Raw genomic sequence first — 17,522 nt, 5'->3', positions numbered from 1 at the left:
TGTCAATTATTATTCTCTCATTTATATTATAATGATTAATTGATTATTATTAATAATCATAACTATTGTGGTATTTGTCAAGCACTTACTATGTGCCAAGCACTATACTAAGTTCTGGGTAGATGCAAGATAATCAAGTGCATCACAGTCCCTGTCCCACATGGGGCTCACAGTCTAAGCAGGAGGGAGAACAGGTATTGAATCCTTATTTTACAAAGGAAACTGAGGTACAAAGAAGTTAAGTGACATATCCAAGATCACATATTAGGCAACTGGCAGAGTTGTGATTATGACCCAGGTCCTCTGACTCCCAAGCCTGTGCTCTTACCATTAAGCTAAAATGATTCTAACAATTAAAGAGTTCCAGTAATAAGCTCCTCACAGTCTCCTAATGCCATATCAGAAAAATCACCACCAACAAAATTATGTTTTCCAGACCCTTTAAATTCATAAATTAGTCAGAAAAGCTACTGAACTCTGTTCTGAATGTCAGACCTGCTTTAAGTTATCTATAACAAATATTCAAAGCTTTGAAGGAAGTAAGCATCATTTAGTTTATTCAGGGTAGAAGTTATTAAAATAATGACATTTACAGTGAACTGTTGCTAATTCTTCCAGTGGAAAAACATTGATCCTTTCCTGCATCTTCAAGATTAACTGATTTTATCACCAAAGTGAGGGTTATTTGCCTCAAGTGTTCTAAATACTTGAATGGCATAGCCATCTGGTTACAGAAAGCAATGTGAAAAGTTCATCTATTTCTTCCTTTGCTATTTCTCTCCAGGAGTTAATAGCTAGAAAAGCAAAAGATGTTTGTTCAGACTGAAGCCTCGAGTTTCTTGAGGGTGAAAAGGCAGAAATGGGAAAACATGTCCTCAATTCATCCTATCATTAAGAACACAGTATGTGAATCCCAGATGGATTTAACCCAAAACAGATTTTTTTTAATGAACTGGAATTCCAATCTGGTCTCTCCCAAAACCAATAAGCATGTAAAACTGAATGCATGAATCAAGAAAGCCTTAACCACCTAATATAAATATTAGGCCACAATTTTGATTCCATAGCAGTGCCATATCATCAGTCCCCCAAAGACCAACTTTCTTGCCTGTCCCACCGTCGACCCCGGTCCACATCCTACCACTGACTCGCCTGTCCCGCCGTCGACCCCTGGTCCACATCCTACCACTGACCTGGAATGCCCTCCCTCCTCATATCCATCAAACTAACTCTCTTGCCTGCTTCAAAGCCCTACTGAGAGCTCACCTCCTCCAGGAGGCCTTCCCAGACTGAGCCCTCCCTTTTCCTCTGCCCTCCCTCCCCTCCCCATTCCCCCTACTCCCTCCCTCTGCTCTACCCCCTTCTCCTCCCTTAAGCACTGGTGTATATTTGTACATATTATTTATTTATTACTCCATTTTATTAATGATGTGTATATATCTATGATTCTATTTATCTTGATGGTATTGATGCCTACTTGTTTTGTTTTGCTAACTGCCTCCCCGCTTTTAGACTGTGAGCCCTTTGTTGAGCAGGGATTTTCTCTGTTGCCCAATTGTACGTTCAAAGTGCTTAGTACAGTGTTCTGGACACAGTAAGCACTCAATAAATATGACTGACTGAATGAATAGATGCACAACTTCTTTAGTGAGGTAAAGACCTGAATTTACCAAAGGTATCATGTCTGACTTTTAGAACAGTTCCACTACACCACTTAAATGCAAATCTTGACATCCCGTGGCAAGATAAGATTACACATAATAGGTCCCAAAATGTGGTAGCAGTCACCCCATCACCCTTCGTAGGATGGCATATGTGACAATAGATGGCAGCAGGATACCCCACATCCATCCCATAGTGGGTGGAATTGAGGTAACTAACAAACTGGTCCAAAGAAACCTTTTCAAGACCCAAGAAACCCCAATCTGTAGCAGATCAGTGGAAAGACCATGGGCCTGGGAGGCAGATGATCTGGGTTCTAATCCTTTATCTGCCAATTGTCTGCTGGGTGACCTTGGGCAAGTTACATCTCTATTCCTCAATGACTTCATCTGTTGAATGGGAGTAAAGCCTGTGAGCCTCACATGGGACATGGATTGTGTCCAAGCTGATTATTAGCTTGGATCTACCCCAGTGCTAAGTCCACTGCCCAGCACATAGTAAGCACTTAACAAATACCATTAAAGAAGAAAATAGAAAATGAAGTGATTATCTTGCAGCAAAACCTTCAGGACAACTGTGACACAAAGAGAGAGAAAAAGCATGAACAGTGTTGGGCACGGAGGCTAACAAATGCAGTAGGACTGCTAAGAGCCATCTTTACATGCCCCTGATATGGAAACAACTGTCAGTCACACATTGGATTTATCAGCCACCCTTGTGGAAACTGATAGAATCTCATTATCTGAATGTCATCCTTGAATCCCAAGGATGTCTATGGAAATCTATAAGATATATTTCTCAAGATGAAACTAGTACACTGTCATGCATACAATGGGTAGTCGAACATGTTTGTGAAATTAAGTTGAACCATGAGAATAAATACAATTAAAACAAAAAAAGGAAGTGCAGTAAGGGATACAACCAGAGTTTCATTTTCAAAAATACAATTTTTGACATATATTCCAACTGCTATGACTTTATGTGGCTCAGCAATTGCCTGTTGACTGGATGACTGGATTATCATTAGTAATTGACTCTACTTTCTTTATATTCATCCTGGGCTTTTATTTATTAATTTATTTTGGGCCATTTCACTGATCATTAACACCTCTAACTCTAATGGACAGGAGAAATTAAAACTGAACAGTCCATTTACTTATTAGCAGTCTTGCCCCACTGCAGTGCAGATTTGGGGTAGGAGGGTGAAGCAGTCAGTATCAGGTTGGCACCAGTGATGACGGTTTATGCCTGAAGAACCACTAGGGCATGCCATGTGGTCAACAGACTAAGCAGTAATCAGACGGTAGCTGGTTCGCACCGTTGACAAAGATTAAGGGTCACTATCCTGGCAACTTCCAGATGGTCTTTGGTGTCGTGGAACAGAATTGGTACCGTGCTGCAGTCATTTTAACCATAAATGAGTTTCGTATTTGAATTCTTGGGTCCACTTGGCAATGCTGCACCCTAGCCCATCTATTGTTTGTTGCACTCTTTTTCCCATTGGGAACATGACTGTCAGAAAACAGAGTGCCAGTAGCCCTGCCCAAACCTCTAGCATTCTAATAAGAATAATAATAATGGTATTTGTTAACTGCTTACTATGTGCCGAGCACTGTTCTAAGCATTGAGGTAGATACAAGATAATTAGGTTGTCCCACGTGGGGCTCACAGTTTTCATCCCCATTTTACAGATGAGGTCACTGAGGTACAGTGAAGTGAAGTGGCCTGCTTCCAGGTCCAGCAGACAAGGGCGGGAACCGGGATTAGAACCCATGTCCTCTGACTTTCAAGCCCGGGCTTTTTCCACAAAGTCAGGCTTCTTGTGTGCAGCTTCTCGATCCCAAAGTCTTTATTACTGGATCAAAGCTTACCTGTCATTTACTATCTGTCATCAGTTAAACTATTGACTAAAAAGAAGTTTAGAGATAAAGCATGGCCTAGTCGATAGAGCACGGCCCTGGGAGTCAGAAGGACCTGGATTCAATCCTGACTTGGCCACTTGTTTGCTATGAGACTTTGAGCAAGTCACTTGACTTCTCCGCGCCTCAATTACTGGATTAAGACTGTGAGCTCCATGTGGGATAGGGACTGTGTCCAACCTGATTAGCTTGTATCTACTCCAGCACTTAGTACAGTGCCTGGCATTCAACAAATTCCATTAAAAAATTTGAGAAAACTGCATGCTTTATTTTTCTTTGCTAGGTCGTTCCTCATTACGCTGAAGAGCTGAAAACTAAGAAAGGCCAGACATTAAGTTAACTTCAAAAAGTGTTTTCACTTTTGAATTAATTTTCTCAAAATTAGCTGATAGACTTTCATGTTCCACTGGACCATACTGAGAACAGTTGCAAGCAACAGTGACTGCACATATACAGAAAAATGAATAATAAAGCATTCATCTTGTGGCACTTACAATTTGGAATTGTGAAAAAATTAAAGCACTACATGAATGTGAAAATGTTATTTTTTTGGTTCAGACCATTAGATTTGTTGCCATAGCATTTCCATTAATGACTCCAGTTACACACAGGCCAGAATTTGCTATAAATCATTAAAAGGTTAAATATGAATTTCAGTCATTCAAATGCACTCATTACTTTAGCATTATTATCATCATCATCATGAACAGTGGTATTTATGGAGTGCTTACTAAGTGCAGAGCACTGTACTAAGTGCTTGGAAAAATATAATAACAATAATTACAGTATTTGTTTAGTGCTTAGTATGTGCCAATTACTGTTCTAAGGGATGAGGTAGATTCAAGGTAATCAGGTGGTTCCACGTGTGGCTCACAGAATAAATACCAATTTTATAGATGAGGTAACTGAGGCATGGACTGTCCAAAAGACAAACAAATGGATTTTAGAGCAAATTAAACCAAAGTGGTCTATGGAAGGCCAAATGACTCGACTTGGATTTTGGACACATAATCAGGAGGACTAATTCTCTGGAGATGACACTAATGCTAGGAAAAGTCCAGGGAAAACATGGAAGAGGCAGACCAGCAGCTAAATGGATAGAGACCATAACAACGATAACAGAAGAATCATTAGAAAGGTTGTGGATTATGGCAGAGAACAGGACATTCTGGAGAAAGTATATTCATGGAGTCTCTTTGAATTGGAAATGACTCAATGGCATTTAAAAATAATAAAAAACTGAGGCATAGAGAAGATAAGTGGCTTGCCCAAAGTCACACAGCAGACAAATGGCAGAGCCATGATCAGAGCTCACGTCCTCTACTCTCAAGCTTGTGCTCTTGAAGCAAAGCCACATAGAGTTGGTAGATAGCAAATTTTAGTAGCTTTCTGTTTCCCCAGAAGTACGCAGGAGTTTGCCAGGAATACACAGTAGCGTGCCTGTAAGAGAGGATAAGGATTTGAATTGTAATACACAGTATTGGCATTACTGAGACTTGATGTCTACAGGACTCAGTGTGGACCATCATCGATGTTCCTTTTTTCCATGCTTTTTGGGTAGCCAAATCAGTTAAAGAAGGAACAAAGAAACCCAGTGAAAAGTGATGGACCAAAGCTGCTCTGGTTACCCTTGGTAAGTCCTTAGGGAATCCTGGGGCAAATGGGCTGGTCCCCAGACTCAGTTTAGGTATAGACTGTAAGCTCATTATGGACAGGAAACGTAACTGTTTATTGTTGTACTGTACTTTCCCAAGTGCTTAATACAGTGCTCTGCACACAGTATGTACTCAATAAATACAACTGAATAAATGAATGAATTAGAAAATTGAGGTGAGGGCAGAAAGAGCTTGAGTTGAAAAAGCAGAACTGTGGGACAAACTTCTTGGCAAAAACACCCTAAAATAAAAGTCCTCCACCAATGCAGGTAGTCTGGAGAAATGTGGAATCTGACTGGGATCTGAATGGGAACTCTATATAAGTCATTTGAAAAGCTGTAAGGCACTCCATGAACATGTCTGAGAGAGAATTCCTGAACACAGTAATCCCCAGCAGATATTTTCTCAGGAAATGTATCTGAAGCAGGAACGTGGGAGAAGGTGCTAAGACTTAAAACCATATAATTAGCCTTTTATTGGTGATAATAATAACTGTGGTACTTATTAAGTGCTTACTATGTGCCGGGTAAACACAAGATAATCAAGTTGGCTACTGTCCCTTTCTCACTTGGAGCTCACAGTCTCACAGGAAAAGGTTCTTAGTGTCCATAGATGAGTAGACTGAAGCAAAGAGAAGTTAAGTGACTTGCCCAACAGTAAGTGGCAGAGAAGGAATTAGAACCCATATTCCCTGACTCCCAGGCACATGCTTTCCACTAGGCCAAGCTGCTTCTTTTATTTATTAAACGCTTAAAAGGGTTACTTGTGATATGCCTATTCTTGGGACAAAGGTTGAAGGCTGAACCAGAGCAGCTGTCCCCAACAAAACTCCAGGAAAAGGGACTGAGATCCTGGCTGAGCCTCTCCAAGACGATTCTGGGAGCTTGACTCCACTCAAAATAAACCCCTGAAGCTGTGAAATACAGTGACTCTGCCTCTTCCCCTAATGGGAAATGCATTTGCATCTTTCCTTCCCTGTAATTCCCTTGTCTGCCTCCAACAGGATATCTGAGTGGAGGTTTTGAAATCACACAGCTCTCACCAAAGGTTGTTTGGCTATAGTGCAATGACAGCACAGTCTAACAAGAACATTTTATCAGGGAAATAGTCCTCCCAGATCAACCAGTCTTGGCCATCAACATTAATTCCACAGGTGGTGCATGGGCCAAGTTGTCCCTGACCAAGCCTCTTTGCTGCTACTAGTGCTTTTACTGATGGGAAGGGAGAGCCTTACGCACCAGGCCTAGGTAATTACCCAGGTTTCTCATGCCCTAAAACCAACTCTTTTGTTGTCTAGAGAACAAAATGGATATTCCCCATTTGCCTCCTTCAAAAGATATACTCGGGCAGTTAGTATATGTGACTGCCCTAAGAGTTTATCAAGCTTCTGAGATGCTCCACAACAGCCTGGCTGATCATGTCAGAACAGGAGGTACTCTGACTGACCCATCTCCTCACTGCCAAAAGGTAAAACCCAGCTGCACTGTAGGGCCAGATCCATTCCATTACAGAGCTATGCTGGAGGAGGAGACAATGAGGGACCTGGGCACCAGTGCTTTAGTACACTTCCATTCTTCAGGGAAACTCTTTGACAACAGGATATGAGCATCACTGAAAGTTCTAGAGGCAGCCATTCTGGAACTATTATGTGGGAAAAGCCGGACCCTGTAGTTAACACCTCAGAAGACATGCAGATGACAATGAAATGCTTTCAGAGTCAGCCTGGGCTGATAATATGGAACATTTATATAGCCCAAAAGTTACTCACTGCTGCCCAGAACACAATGATGGATCCCTGCCCAGTGGACTTGCAATCTAAAACAGTGAATCAGCTTCAATGCCCACCTATCCTCTCCTTACTCTTTCCCTTCCAGAAATAGGAGATGAATAGTACCTTCAAGAATCACTTAAGAGAAGATGAGCCAAACTTTATGTTGCTTTTCAGAAAAACTTCCAAATGCATCAAACCCACAAATGATAGAAGATTGATCAAGTTGTGATTTTTCCTGTAGAGAAAATTTAAAGTGTGATATAGACTTTTTTGCATATTACAAAGGCCTAAACAGAAAATGAATCAATATGCACTGCTAGTAATGAAATTAGTCAGCAAAGTAAATTTTTTAAATGAACCCACTGCTAAAGCAGTATTAATCAGTGATATTTATTGAGCACCTAGAGTGTGGGGGGTTCTGTACTAATTGCTTGGGAGAGTACAACAGAAGCCAAAGACAGGATCTCTGACTTCAAGGGGATGACAATCTAATGTGAATTGGGAACAGCACTACAGATGCTACAGGTCTTCTGTAGTTTTTAATCATTTGTGAACAACGTAAAAATGCCTCTAAAACCCAATGAACTTAATCATTACCAGAACCCAAATAATGAAAAATTCCAATCTGAAAAATCAAATGATATTAAAACTCCAGAACTGTGAAGAGGGAGATTCTGTGGTTATCTCTACTTTGCTATTCTACTGCTTAGATTTCCCCAAACTCCAGGCTTTGCCCATGATCCATCAATCTGAGCTTCATTGGCTGTAAAGCTCCAGGCATTTGGGTTTATTGCAGCATTCACTTCAGACACTGGTTCCTTTCTCATTTCCTGAGCAATGTCCCATGTCTAGACATGTAAAGATATGGGCACTCTCACCTAGGCTTCCTACTTTCCTCATAACCGATGATGTTTTCCACTTCCTCTAATCTTTTACTTTATATTATCAATGCCTTCTTTCCCTTTTATCTGGAATAGTTCACATCAAATTAGAATTAGAAAATTTTCAATGCCTTTCATTTATTTTTAAGAATCAGGAAAAATCCCTTTAACTATTATGCACACTAGTTTACGTTTCTTAATGATTCCTTTCTAATCTTGACTTAGTTTTTTCCACATAGCACTTTTTGATTTTCTTGGCTAAAACTAAATGATTTCCCCTTTTCACTGTACTTAATGTTTGGGAGAATACAGTATAACAGAGTTGGTAGACACATTCCCTGCCCACAAGGAGCCTATAGGCACAGGGGGAGACAGACATTAAAATAAATTAGAGACATTTAAATAAGTTCTGTGGGCCTAGGGTGAAGTGAATAATGGATACATACATATCCAAGTGCATGGGTGATGCAGAAGGGGAAGTAGGAATTCTTACTAGTGTACTCTCCCAAGCACTTAGTATAGTGTCCTTCATGGAGTAAATGTGCAATAAATACAAATGATTGATTGAATAATGATTGCCCTGCACAGAATAAGCAATCAATAAATACTACTGATTGGTAGACAATGTGTTGCATTACATTCAGTAATCATTCAAAAACTATGGTTACAATTACCACTGTAGGTAGAGTTGGGTTTAGAAGAGAAATTTACAGAAAATGTAAGATTTAAGGGAAAATCATCAAGAAAAATGGAAAATATCACTTTCTTCCATAGAAGTAGCTCTGACTCATAATGCATTTCATCCCTTGGAACTGCAGCATTTACTGAGCAGAATTGATAGTTCATCCGAATGCTGTCATTTCTGGACCATGGTGGAGACTGAGTGTGTGTATTACCCAGTTTCCTAGCTTCAGGATCTTGAAGGACATAACCATGACAATTACACTATTCCAGGATGCAGAGGTTTTATGTGAATCCACAAAATCAAGGAGCAGCTCCAGATAATTAACTACAATGAAGAAATCGTATGTTCAAGAAGCCAATTTACAGCTCTGGAAAATGGGATGGAAAAATATATTACCCAGGTCATTTTCTTAAAGAAGAAAGTAGAGTTGTAAAGTTATCTTCAATGGGAAAAATACACTGTGAATTGGTTGGAAAATAGTGAATGGAAAAAAATAGAAATGAAAAATGTGGTTTCCATTGGGTACTTCAATAACATACAAAAAGAAAAACAAAAAAATCCCACTAGAGATACAACATAATCACAAATTGAACAGAAGAGGGAGCAAAACTCACAGAAACAAAAACTGCATCTAAGGATTTTGCCTAGCCTCATTTCCTCCTTTTCAAATTCAATTTTTAAAGATTGACAAATGATCGAGGATTTAACTTCACTAATGGCAATTTAATGGATATCACAGCAATTTGACTGTATTGAGGGCTTCTGGGTTAAAGTTTAGGAAATTAATCTTTTGGCATCACATGGAAGAAATTGATTTCTCTGAACATAAGGATAACTGTGATTTTAACCTGCTGTCAAACTCATAAGATCCTTAATAGGTAGGAAGTGAAGCCCCTCATAGATGAAAAATTAGAGTGGCACTTCAAAAATTGTTTAGCGTCACCAGTGGATTCAGTGGGACTACTTGTCACTCGATAAGAAAGCAGAGAGAATTTGCCACCTAATGTGTCACCTGCATTGACCACAAATATCCGTGGCTCAGTGGAGAGAGCACGGGCTTGGGAGTCAGAGATTATGGGTTTGAATCCCGGCTCTGCTACTTATCAGCTGTGTGACTGTGGACAAGCCACTTAACTTCTCTGTGCCTCAGTTACCTCATCTGTAAAATGGGGATTGAGACTGTGAGCCTCACGTGGGACAACCTGATTACCCTGTATCTACCACAGCACTTAGAACAGTGCTCCGCACTTAGTAAGCGCTTAACAAATACCAACAATATTATTATTATTAAATATGACCTTCTAAGACTTTAGCTAGGTCATCCCAATTTTAGTAATGTACTCTGAGAAGCAACTTTGATGCAGTTTCCCAAAAGAGAAGCAGTGTGCCCTAATGGATAGAGCACAGGCCTGGGAGTCAGAAGGACCTGGGTTCGAAATCTGACTCTGCCACTTGTCTGCTTTGTGACCCAGGTAAGTCAGTTAACTTCTCAGTGCCTCAGTTACCTCTTCTGTAAAATGGAAATTAAGACGGTGAGCCCCATGCAATACAGGGACAGTGTCCAACCCAAATTACTTGTATCCATCCCAGTGCTTAGTACAGTGCGTGGCACATTGAAAGTGCTTAACAAATACCATAATTATTATTAATGGTATTAGTAATACCACTAATAATAATAACATAAAACTGAATGACAACATAAATGAGTGTCTTTTATATCTACACTCAATGCAGCAAAAATGCAAAGTGATATTCCTCTGCAAAGGCTCAGAATTCCAGATCATCAAAATCCCAAGGCTAAAGGGCATTGGTGACTCTTTTGGGCTGATCAAGAACTCCCCACAAATCAAAACTATTCGACCATTCCTTACCTACACTTTGTTCTCCAAATATGAGTTTTTCAAGGGGGGTTGGCATTCCAAATGGGTTTACCTTCCCCTGGGAGGCTCTGGGAGGGCTGTTTCTGTTTCCCTGAGAGTGAAGTCACACACCATGGTGTCACACATGTCCTGACACAGGGGGCTGACTCACCTGAGCTGTATTGCTTACATCCCAAAGTTTGGTGGTTAGTTCCCCACTGAGGCCCAGACTGGTGGAACAAGCTCCACTATTTGGAAAAGAGGCAGGGAAGTTGGGGCTGGTTAATGGGAGGGATGTACCTGCCTCATAGGCCTTGGTCTTTTCCCATTCCTTGCAAACCTTCAATGGTTGCCCATCCAAGTCTGCATTCAGGAGGAATTTCTGACCATTGGCTTTAGGACACTCGAGCAGCTCTCTCTCCACTAATAATAATAGTATTATTATTATAACAGTTAATAAGATATTTACTAAGATTTACTAAATGCTGGAATAGATACAAGTTTGGACCCAATCTCTAGTTCACACTGGGATGACAACCTATCCTATCCCTATTTTCAAGATGAGGAAACTTAACATCCAGAAAAGTTAAGTGACTTTCCCAAGGTCGCACAACATAACAGTAGCAGAGCTCTGACTAGAATCTTGGTCTCCTGATTCTCTTATCTCCTCTCTTCCACTACACCCCAGTTCACACACTTCATTTTTCTAAAATTAATTTACTGTACCTCCTCCAGGAGGTCTTCCTTGGTTGATTTCTCATTGACTCATCCTCTATTTCCAGTTGCCACTTCAGCACTCCTGCATCACCTAAGCAAATGGGTACTAACATTCCCCAACTTGTGGCATTTATGTTCATATCTTAACACTTCTTACTTAATATGTTACTCATGTACCTATCCCATTTTCCTTCTTCCTGCCTATAACTCATTTTAGTATTTGTCTCCCCTGCTAAACTGTAAGTCCTTTGAGGGCAGGGGACTACTTATTCTACTATACTCTCCCAAGCACTTAGTACAGGGCTCTCCACACAGTAGGTACCCAACCAATATGATTGATTAGAACCCCCAGTAAAAAGCTAGGTAAAGGAGGAGGTGGGGAGTAAGGAGGAAACATGAGGATATTTCCTACAGGGACAGAAAAGGAAAGGAAGGGTCCGAGCCATTTTATGACACTTTTGGATTGGGATTTGCCACTGCCAAATGACTTGGGAGAGGGTATGTTTGGGGAAAATTGGAGAAGCTAGAGAGGGAGAGAAGCAGAGATATCCTTGTCTAAATGCTCTGTCCCTAGGTTGCTGTCTATGTTCCACCTCTGTTACTTTGGGCCAGCTCTCTCCCACTGCCATTTTTCTGCTTATACCACTGACTTTCCCAGTAACCCCATCACTAACACCACTATCCCTATCACCATCACCATTACCCTTCATGAAAGGGTTCTTTTGCTAGCTCTCCTGAATAATGAATCTTTAAGTATGCAAATCAAATAGCAGAATGTATAAATATTATAAATAATAGTTTTTTAACTAAAACCTAAAACAAAGATTGATCAATATCCAGCAGATGTTTTGGCAGATCAACTTGAAACTATCATGCTTCATTAAAAAAATGAACAAGGTAAGAGACATGCCTGTTTCCTCCTATCAATAAATCATATTTATTGGGCAATATTGAATTCAGGGTACTCTGCTAAGCACTCAGTTGTACGTATTGAGTGCTTACTTGGTGCAGAACACTGTACTAAGCACTTGGGAGAGTACAACATAACCGAGTTGATAGATGTATTCCCTGCCCACAACAAGCTTACAGTCTAGAGGCATTAATATAAATAAATTAAATGTACATAAGTGCTATGGGGCTGAGGAAGGGGTGAATGGGGTGCACTAGGGGCAAATTTTAATGCAAGGACAATGCAGAAAAAGAATGGGAAGAGAGGAACTTAGGGTCTAGTTGGAGGTAGAGCTCTTAAAGGTGTTTTTAATAAGGCTTTGAATACAGCTTTTGTACCACTATTGAGATTCTACTCTAGACTCCATAAAGGTTCACTGAGTCACAGTCAATCGTGATTTTCAGTATTGCTTTATGCCATCTTTAAACTAACATTACATTGCTCTACACTGCTTTTTGTGAATCCAGCATGATTTTTCTATTTTAAAACTAGTTTTCCTCCAAAGCTATTTTTTTCAAGCAACATTAAAACCAAAACCAATGTCCAAAGTTCATAAAATATCCTTCTTGAGTGCAAGATGAATTAATATGTAAATGGCTTTAAGGCACTTGGCTTCATGTCTGCCAAGCAGATAAAAACAGACAGACCTGTTTCTTATTACAACGCTATTATTGTGGTTATGCAAATCACTTTTAAAAGAAAAGCAACCAATAAATTGGACCACGGTTATTTCCTTGTATGTGCGGATACAAATTCTACTGTTATCTGGAACTGTTGGGTACTTTCATGGTCAGTAATAGGCTCACTTTTTGTAAGAGAAACCATTTTCTGATTTAACTATTTTTTCTTATTTTCTTCAGCCATCATTATTATAATCCTCCAAATCACTATTTCAACTATCAGGACATACATATAATAACAACAATAATAATGTCGTATTTGTTAAGCACTATGTGCCGGGCACTATACTAAGTGCTGGGGTGGATACAAGTAAATCGAGTTGCACACAGCCCCTGTTCCACTTGGGGCTCACAGTTTCCATTCCCCATTTTACAGATGAGTTAATTGATTTTGAGATCTAATACTCTCCCTGGGAAATTTTTGAATTGGTGCTTGATTAGGGGGCATAATAAATGTATAACCTATCATTCTTGAAAAATGGTTCCATTAGAATTAGTAGTAATTTTTGAATTAATTTTCTATAGGATGACATTATTTCTAGTTAGTTACATCATATCTGCTCTATCTTGGGATAGGACAGAGGGTCATAGTGATAATAGCATATAGATGAGTAAATTGCCTCCAAAATCGCAACACAATTTTCTTTCAAGTGATTGCTGACAATGACCAGGGTAGGATATGCAGAGACCCAGAAAGAGTAAAGGTTAGTTAACAAAAATGAATGCAACTGCCATGTCTGCATATAAAGGCAAATTTCATGGATTCTGCCTTGATTTTTATAGGTACCAACCGTTTATGACTCATTAGCCATCTAACACTATAGGGAAGTGATACTAATTTTTTTAATCACAATTCAGCATAATAAGGCAGAAAAACGTTAGGCTAAGTTCATGTTGTTGTGGGGAAAGGGCATTACTGCAGCATGGCTTAGTGTTAACTGCATGGGCTTGGGAGTCACGAGATCTGGGTTCTGCTAATCCCAGCTTAACCACTTCCCTGCTGTGGGACCTGGGGAAAGTCATTAAACTTCTCTGTGCCTCAGTTTCCTCATCCATTCTCCCCCTTAGATTGTGAACTTCATATGAGACAGGGTCTGTGTCTTATCTGCTTAATATTGTACCTACCCCAGTGTTTAAGCAGTTAGTTAATCGATCGATCAAAGGAAGCAGCGTGGCTCAATAGAAAGAGCCCAGGCTTGGGAGTCAAAGGATGTGGGTTCTAATCCCGGCTCTTCCACTTGTCTGCTGTGCGGCCTTGGGCAAACTACTTAACTTCTCTGTACCTTAGTTACCTCATCTGTAAAATGGGGATTAAGACTGTGAGCCTTAAGTGGGACAACCCGATTACCTTGTATCTACCCTAGTACTTAGAACAGTGCCTGGCACATAGTAAGTGCTAACAAATACCATAATTATTATTATATGTGGAGCACTTACTGTGTGCAGAGCACAGAACTAAGTGCTTGGGAAGGTACAATATGACTATATAAGACACTTTCCCTGCCCAGAAAGGGCTTAAAACCTAGCATGGTTCTTGGCACATAGTAAGTGCTCAACAATTGTTATTGTTGTTATTATCTGGTTGATATTATCACTGTCATAGTGCCTGATTGACTGGGAAGTCTGCCCACTGATAACAGCTACCCAGAAGAGAAAAGCAGCATGGCTCAGTGGAAAGAGCATGGTCTTAGGAGTCAGAGATCATGGGTTCTAATCCCGGCTCTGCCACCTGTCAGCTGTGTAACTTTGGGCAAGTCACTTAACTTATTGGTGCCTCAGTTACTTCATCTGTAAAATGGGGATTAAGACTGTGACCCTCACTTGGGACAACTTGATTACCCTGTATCTACCTCAGCGATTAGAACAGTGCTCGGCACATATTAAGCGCTTAACAAATACTAACATTATTGTTATTATTATTATTAAAACAGCCCTCATTAGCTGCAAACTGATTTCGCTCAGCATCCATATAAACCGCAACCTCGGTGTCATCTTTGACTCGGCTCTCTCATTCACCCCACACATCCAATCCATCACCAAGACCTGCCGGTCTCACCTTTATAATATCGCCAAGATATCCGCCCTTTCCTCTCCACCCAAATGGCTATCTTACTGGTACAGGCTCTCATAATATCCCGGCTAGATTATTGTTTCAGCCTTCTCTCTGATCTCGCTTCCTCCTCTCTCTCCCCGCTCCAGTCTATTCTTCATTCCGCTGCCCAGCTCATCTTCCTGCAGAGTTGCTCTGGGCATGTCACTCCCCTTCTTAAAACCCTCCAGTGGTTGCCTATCAACCTCCACACAGAACACAAACTTCTCACTCTAGGCTACAAGGCTCTCCATCACCTTGTCCCCTCCTACCTCTCCTCTCTTCTCTTTCTACCGCCCCCCCCAGCACGCTCCGCTCCTCTGCTGCCCACCTCCTCACTGTCCCTCGTTCTCCCCATCCCGCCGTCGACCCCTGGGCCACATCCTCCCGCTGTCCTGGAATGCCCTCCCTCCTCACCTCCGCCAAACTAATTCTCTTCCCCTCTTCAAAGCCCTACTTAGAGTTCATCTCCTCCATGAGGCCTTCCCAGACTGAGCTTCCCCTTTTCCCTCTGCTGCCCCTCTACCGCCCCTTCACCTCCCCTCAGCTAAGCCCACTTTCCCCACCTTTCCCTCTGCTCCTCCCCCTCTCCCTTCCCCTCCCCTCAGCAATGTGCTCGTCCACTCATTTGTATATATTTTTTCATTACCTTATTCATTTTGTTAATGAGACGTACATCCCCTTGATTCTATTTACTGCTATTGCTTTTGTCTGTCTGTTGCCCCCAGTTAGACCGTAAACCCGTCAGTGGGCAGGGATTGTCTCTATCTGTTACCGAATTGTACATTCCAAGTGGTTTGTACAGTGCTCTGCACATAGTAAACGCTTAATAAATACTATTGAATGAATGAATATAAACAACTCCTTCCAAGGAAGGTGCAATTCTGACACTGCTCCCCTTCCCTTCTTCAGATCCAAGTGGGTAGGGCAGGGAGGAGAAGAGGTGAGTGAGGAAGCTGCAGTTTCTTCACCCACAAGATGTCATCAGAAACTTAGGCTAATATTTCCACCAAGCTTCTTCAAGGAAGTTGTCGTAGTTGAGCACCAGTACTGTTCATCTTAGGCCAGAACTATTCCCTACCATGGTATGCTCCATCTCAATCAACCACACAGGAATCAGTGCTCTCCCAAAGCGAGGGGGGCTCCGGGTGCAAGCTGTGGGAAGAAAGCAGGAGTCAAAATAAGATGTGTGTTTTGGGTTTGCAAAGTTTTACCAACAGTGCTTTGTGTCATCTTTTTGTTAGGAATTCTGGGAGTCTGTTCTGCAACATTTGCTATGTTTTACCCCAAAATTGAATAAAGACCTAGTTGTTTCTCTCCACTTGGGATGCAGGTGTGTTGGCAGTGGACAGGGGAGGAAAATGCAGTAAATTGGTTGAGGGAATTGAGCGTTGAAGGTTGTGAGAGCTAGGAAGACCATGAGTTAGGAAGACCACTGGTGGACTACAAATTTTTTAAAAAAAGATTTCTCTGGTTATGTAAGGGCCTATTGAGTATATCAAATGCAAAGAGCACTCACAGTCTTTGCTCTGCTAAACCGAAAATACATCTGACAGCAGACTCACAGACCGATGGTACCAGTATGGAAAGAGGAATAGAAATCAACCCTGCATATCCAAAAAAGAATATTGTGAACAAAGGTTTCCAACATGAACCAAAGAACAGACCTGAAGTCTTTGCAAGGTGGAGGAATTTGAAAAAGAAAATGGACTGACAGTGCTCAGGGCAATGTGATTTAAGTTGCAGTAGTCACAGCTGGATATCAGTATAATCGAGATCAAAGACAATAACCCAGGCTATCTTGTGTTCCCCAGAGCAAAGACAACTGCTCAAGGAAAAATCCTAAATGCGAAAACCATGAAATACTGGGGATGGGGGGAAATAAAAGAGATGAAGCAAACATGTGAAGCATTGGACACAAAGAAAAGAAAAGCCAAACATGGCAACTGAAGATAAAAATGTGAGGTATGGGGTTGGAGCAGTGTTTACCATATGATTAAACCCCCATGTGGAAATTTCAAAACAGGAAATAAGACAATCAAAAGCAAAGATGGAAAAATGTTTTACAGCAGAGGTAGAACAGAAAAAACAGATGTGCAGAGAACTTCAAAGTAATTCTCGGTATATCCAGCCTCACCTCAACATCAGACGTTGACATAACGTGAACCAGAAAAACTAGACAGTAATACTGGTCCAACTGCTGCAATCAAGCACCTGAACTCACAGCCAATACACTAAAAGTCCTTGATCTGTCAGCCTCAACAAGCAGAGCTTGGAGAAACGATTCCTTCCAAGCAACAGAAAAATAGACAATTACTGTCAGGAAGCTAGTGGAAAATAAAACTGCACAAAGGTAAATGTGCTCTGCACTAAACATTATCTTCAAGGAAATAACAATGGATGGAATTGAATTAATTTAGACCTGGAAATTCTTGTGTAAAATATTTATTCAGTTAAAAATACCATTAAAAAAGACATAGAATGACCACTTGAAAGGTAGAGTCCTTTTCTCTTAAGTTATCAATTAGGCTACCAACAAAGATGTCTAGGATTTTATAAAGCTGAACAAACACAAAGATTAAAAATGGAAACTGGGAGAAAATTGTCTGATTTTCACTTTCTCCTGCTCTTTGACAATGTTGAAATACAATGTAA

The 17,522-nt window shown here is 40.7% G+C and overlaps 1 protein-coding gene across 3 annotated transcripts in view; it reads right to left on the bottom strand.

Annotated features, from left to right (window-relative positions):
* Positions 1–4,830: 4,830 nt before the first annotated feature.
* The window catches only part of LOC100079997 (solute carrier family 22 member 15-like), an 87,350-nt gene continuing 74,658 nt past the window's right edge, over positions 4,831–17,522 (bottom strand). For 2 of the 3 annotated variants that reach the window (XR_003757932.1, XR_003757934.1), the window contains 3 exons: positions 15,949–16,022; positions 7,131–7,242; positions 4,831–5,021 (listed from right to left, as the gene is read on the bottom strand). The gene's annotated coding sequence lies outside the window, so the exon portion shown is untranslated. Of the gene's footprint in view, positions 5,022–7,130; positions 7,243–15,695; positions 16,023–17,522 lie in introns of those variants that run through there. The other variant, XM_029060963.1, reaches the window with a different exon arrangement.

This window comes from Ornithorhynchus anatinus, chromosome 3 (assembly GCF_004115215.2).
Source record: "Ornithorhynchus anatinus isolate Pmale09 chromosome 3, mOrnAna1.pri.v4, whole genome shotgun sequence".
In the NCBI taxonomy this organism is placed as follows: Eukaryota; Metazoa; Chordata; class Mammalia; order Monotremata; family Ornithorhynchidae; genus Ornithorhynchus; species Ornithorhynchus anatinus.
Note: the sequence above shows the minus strand (reverse complement) of the source record. Positions and strands in the feature narration are given on the sequence as shown.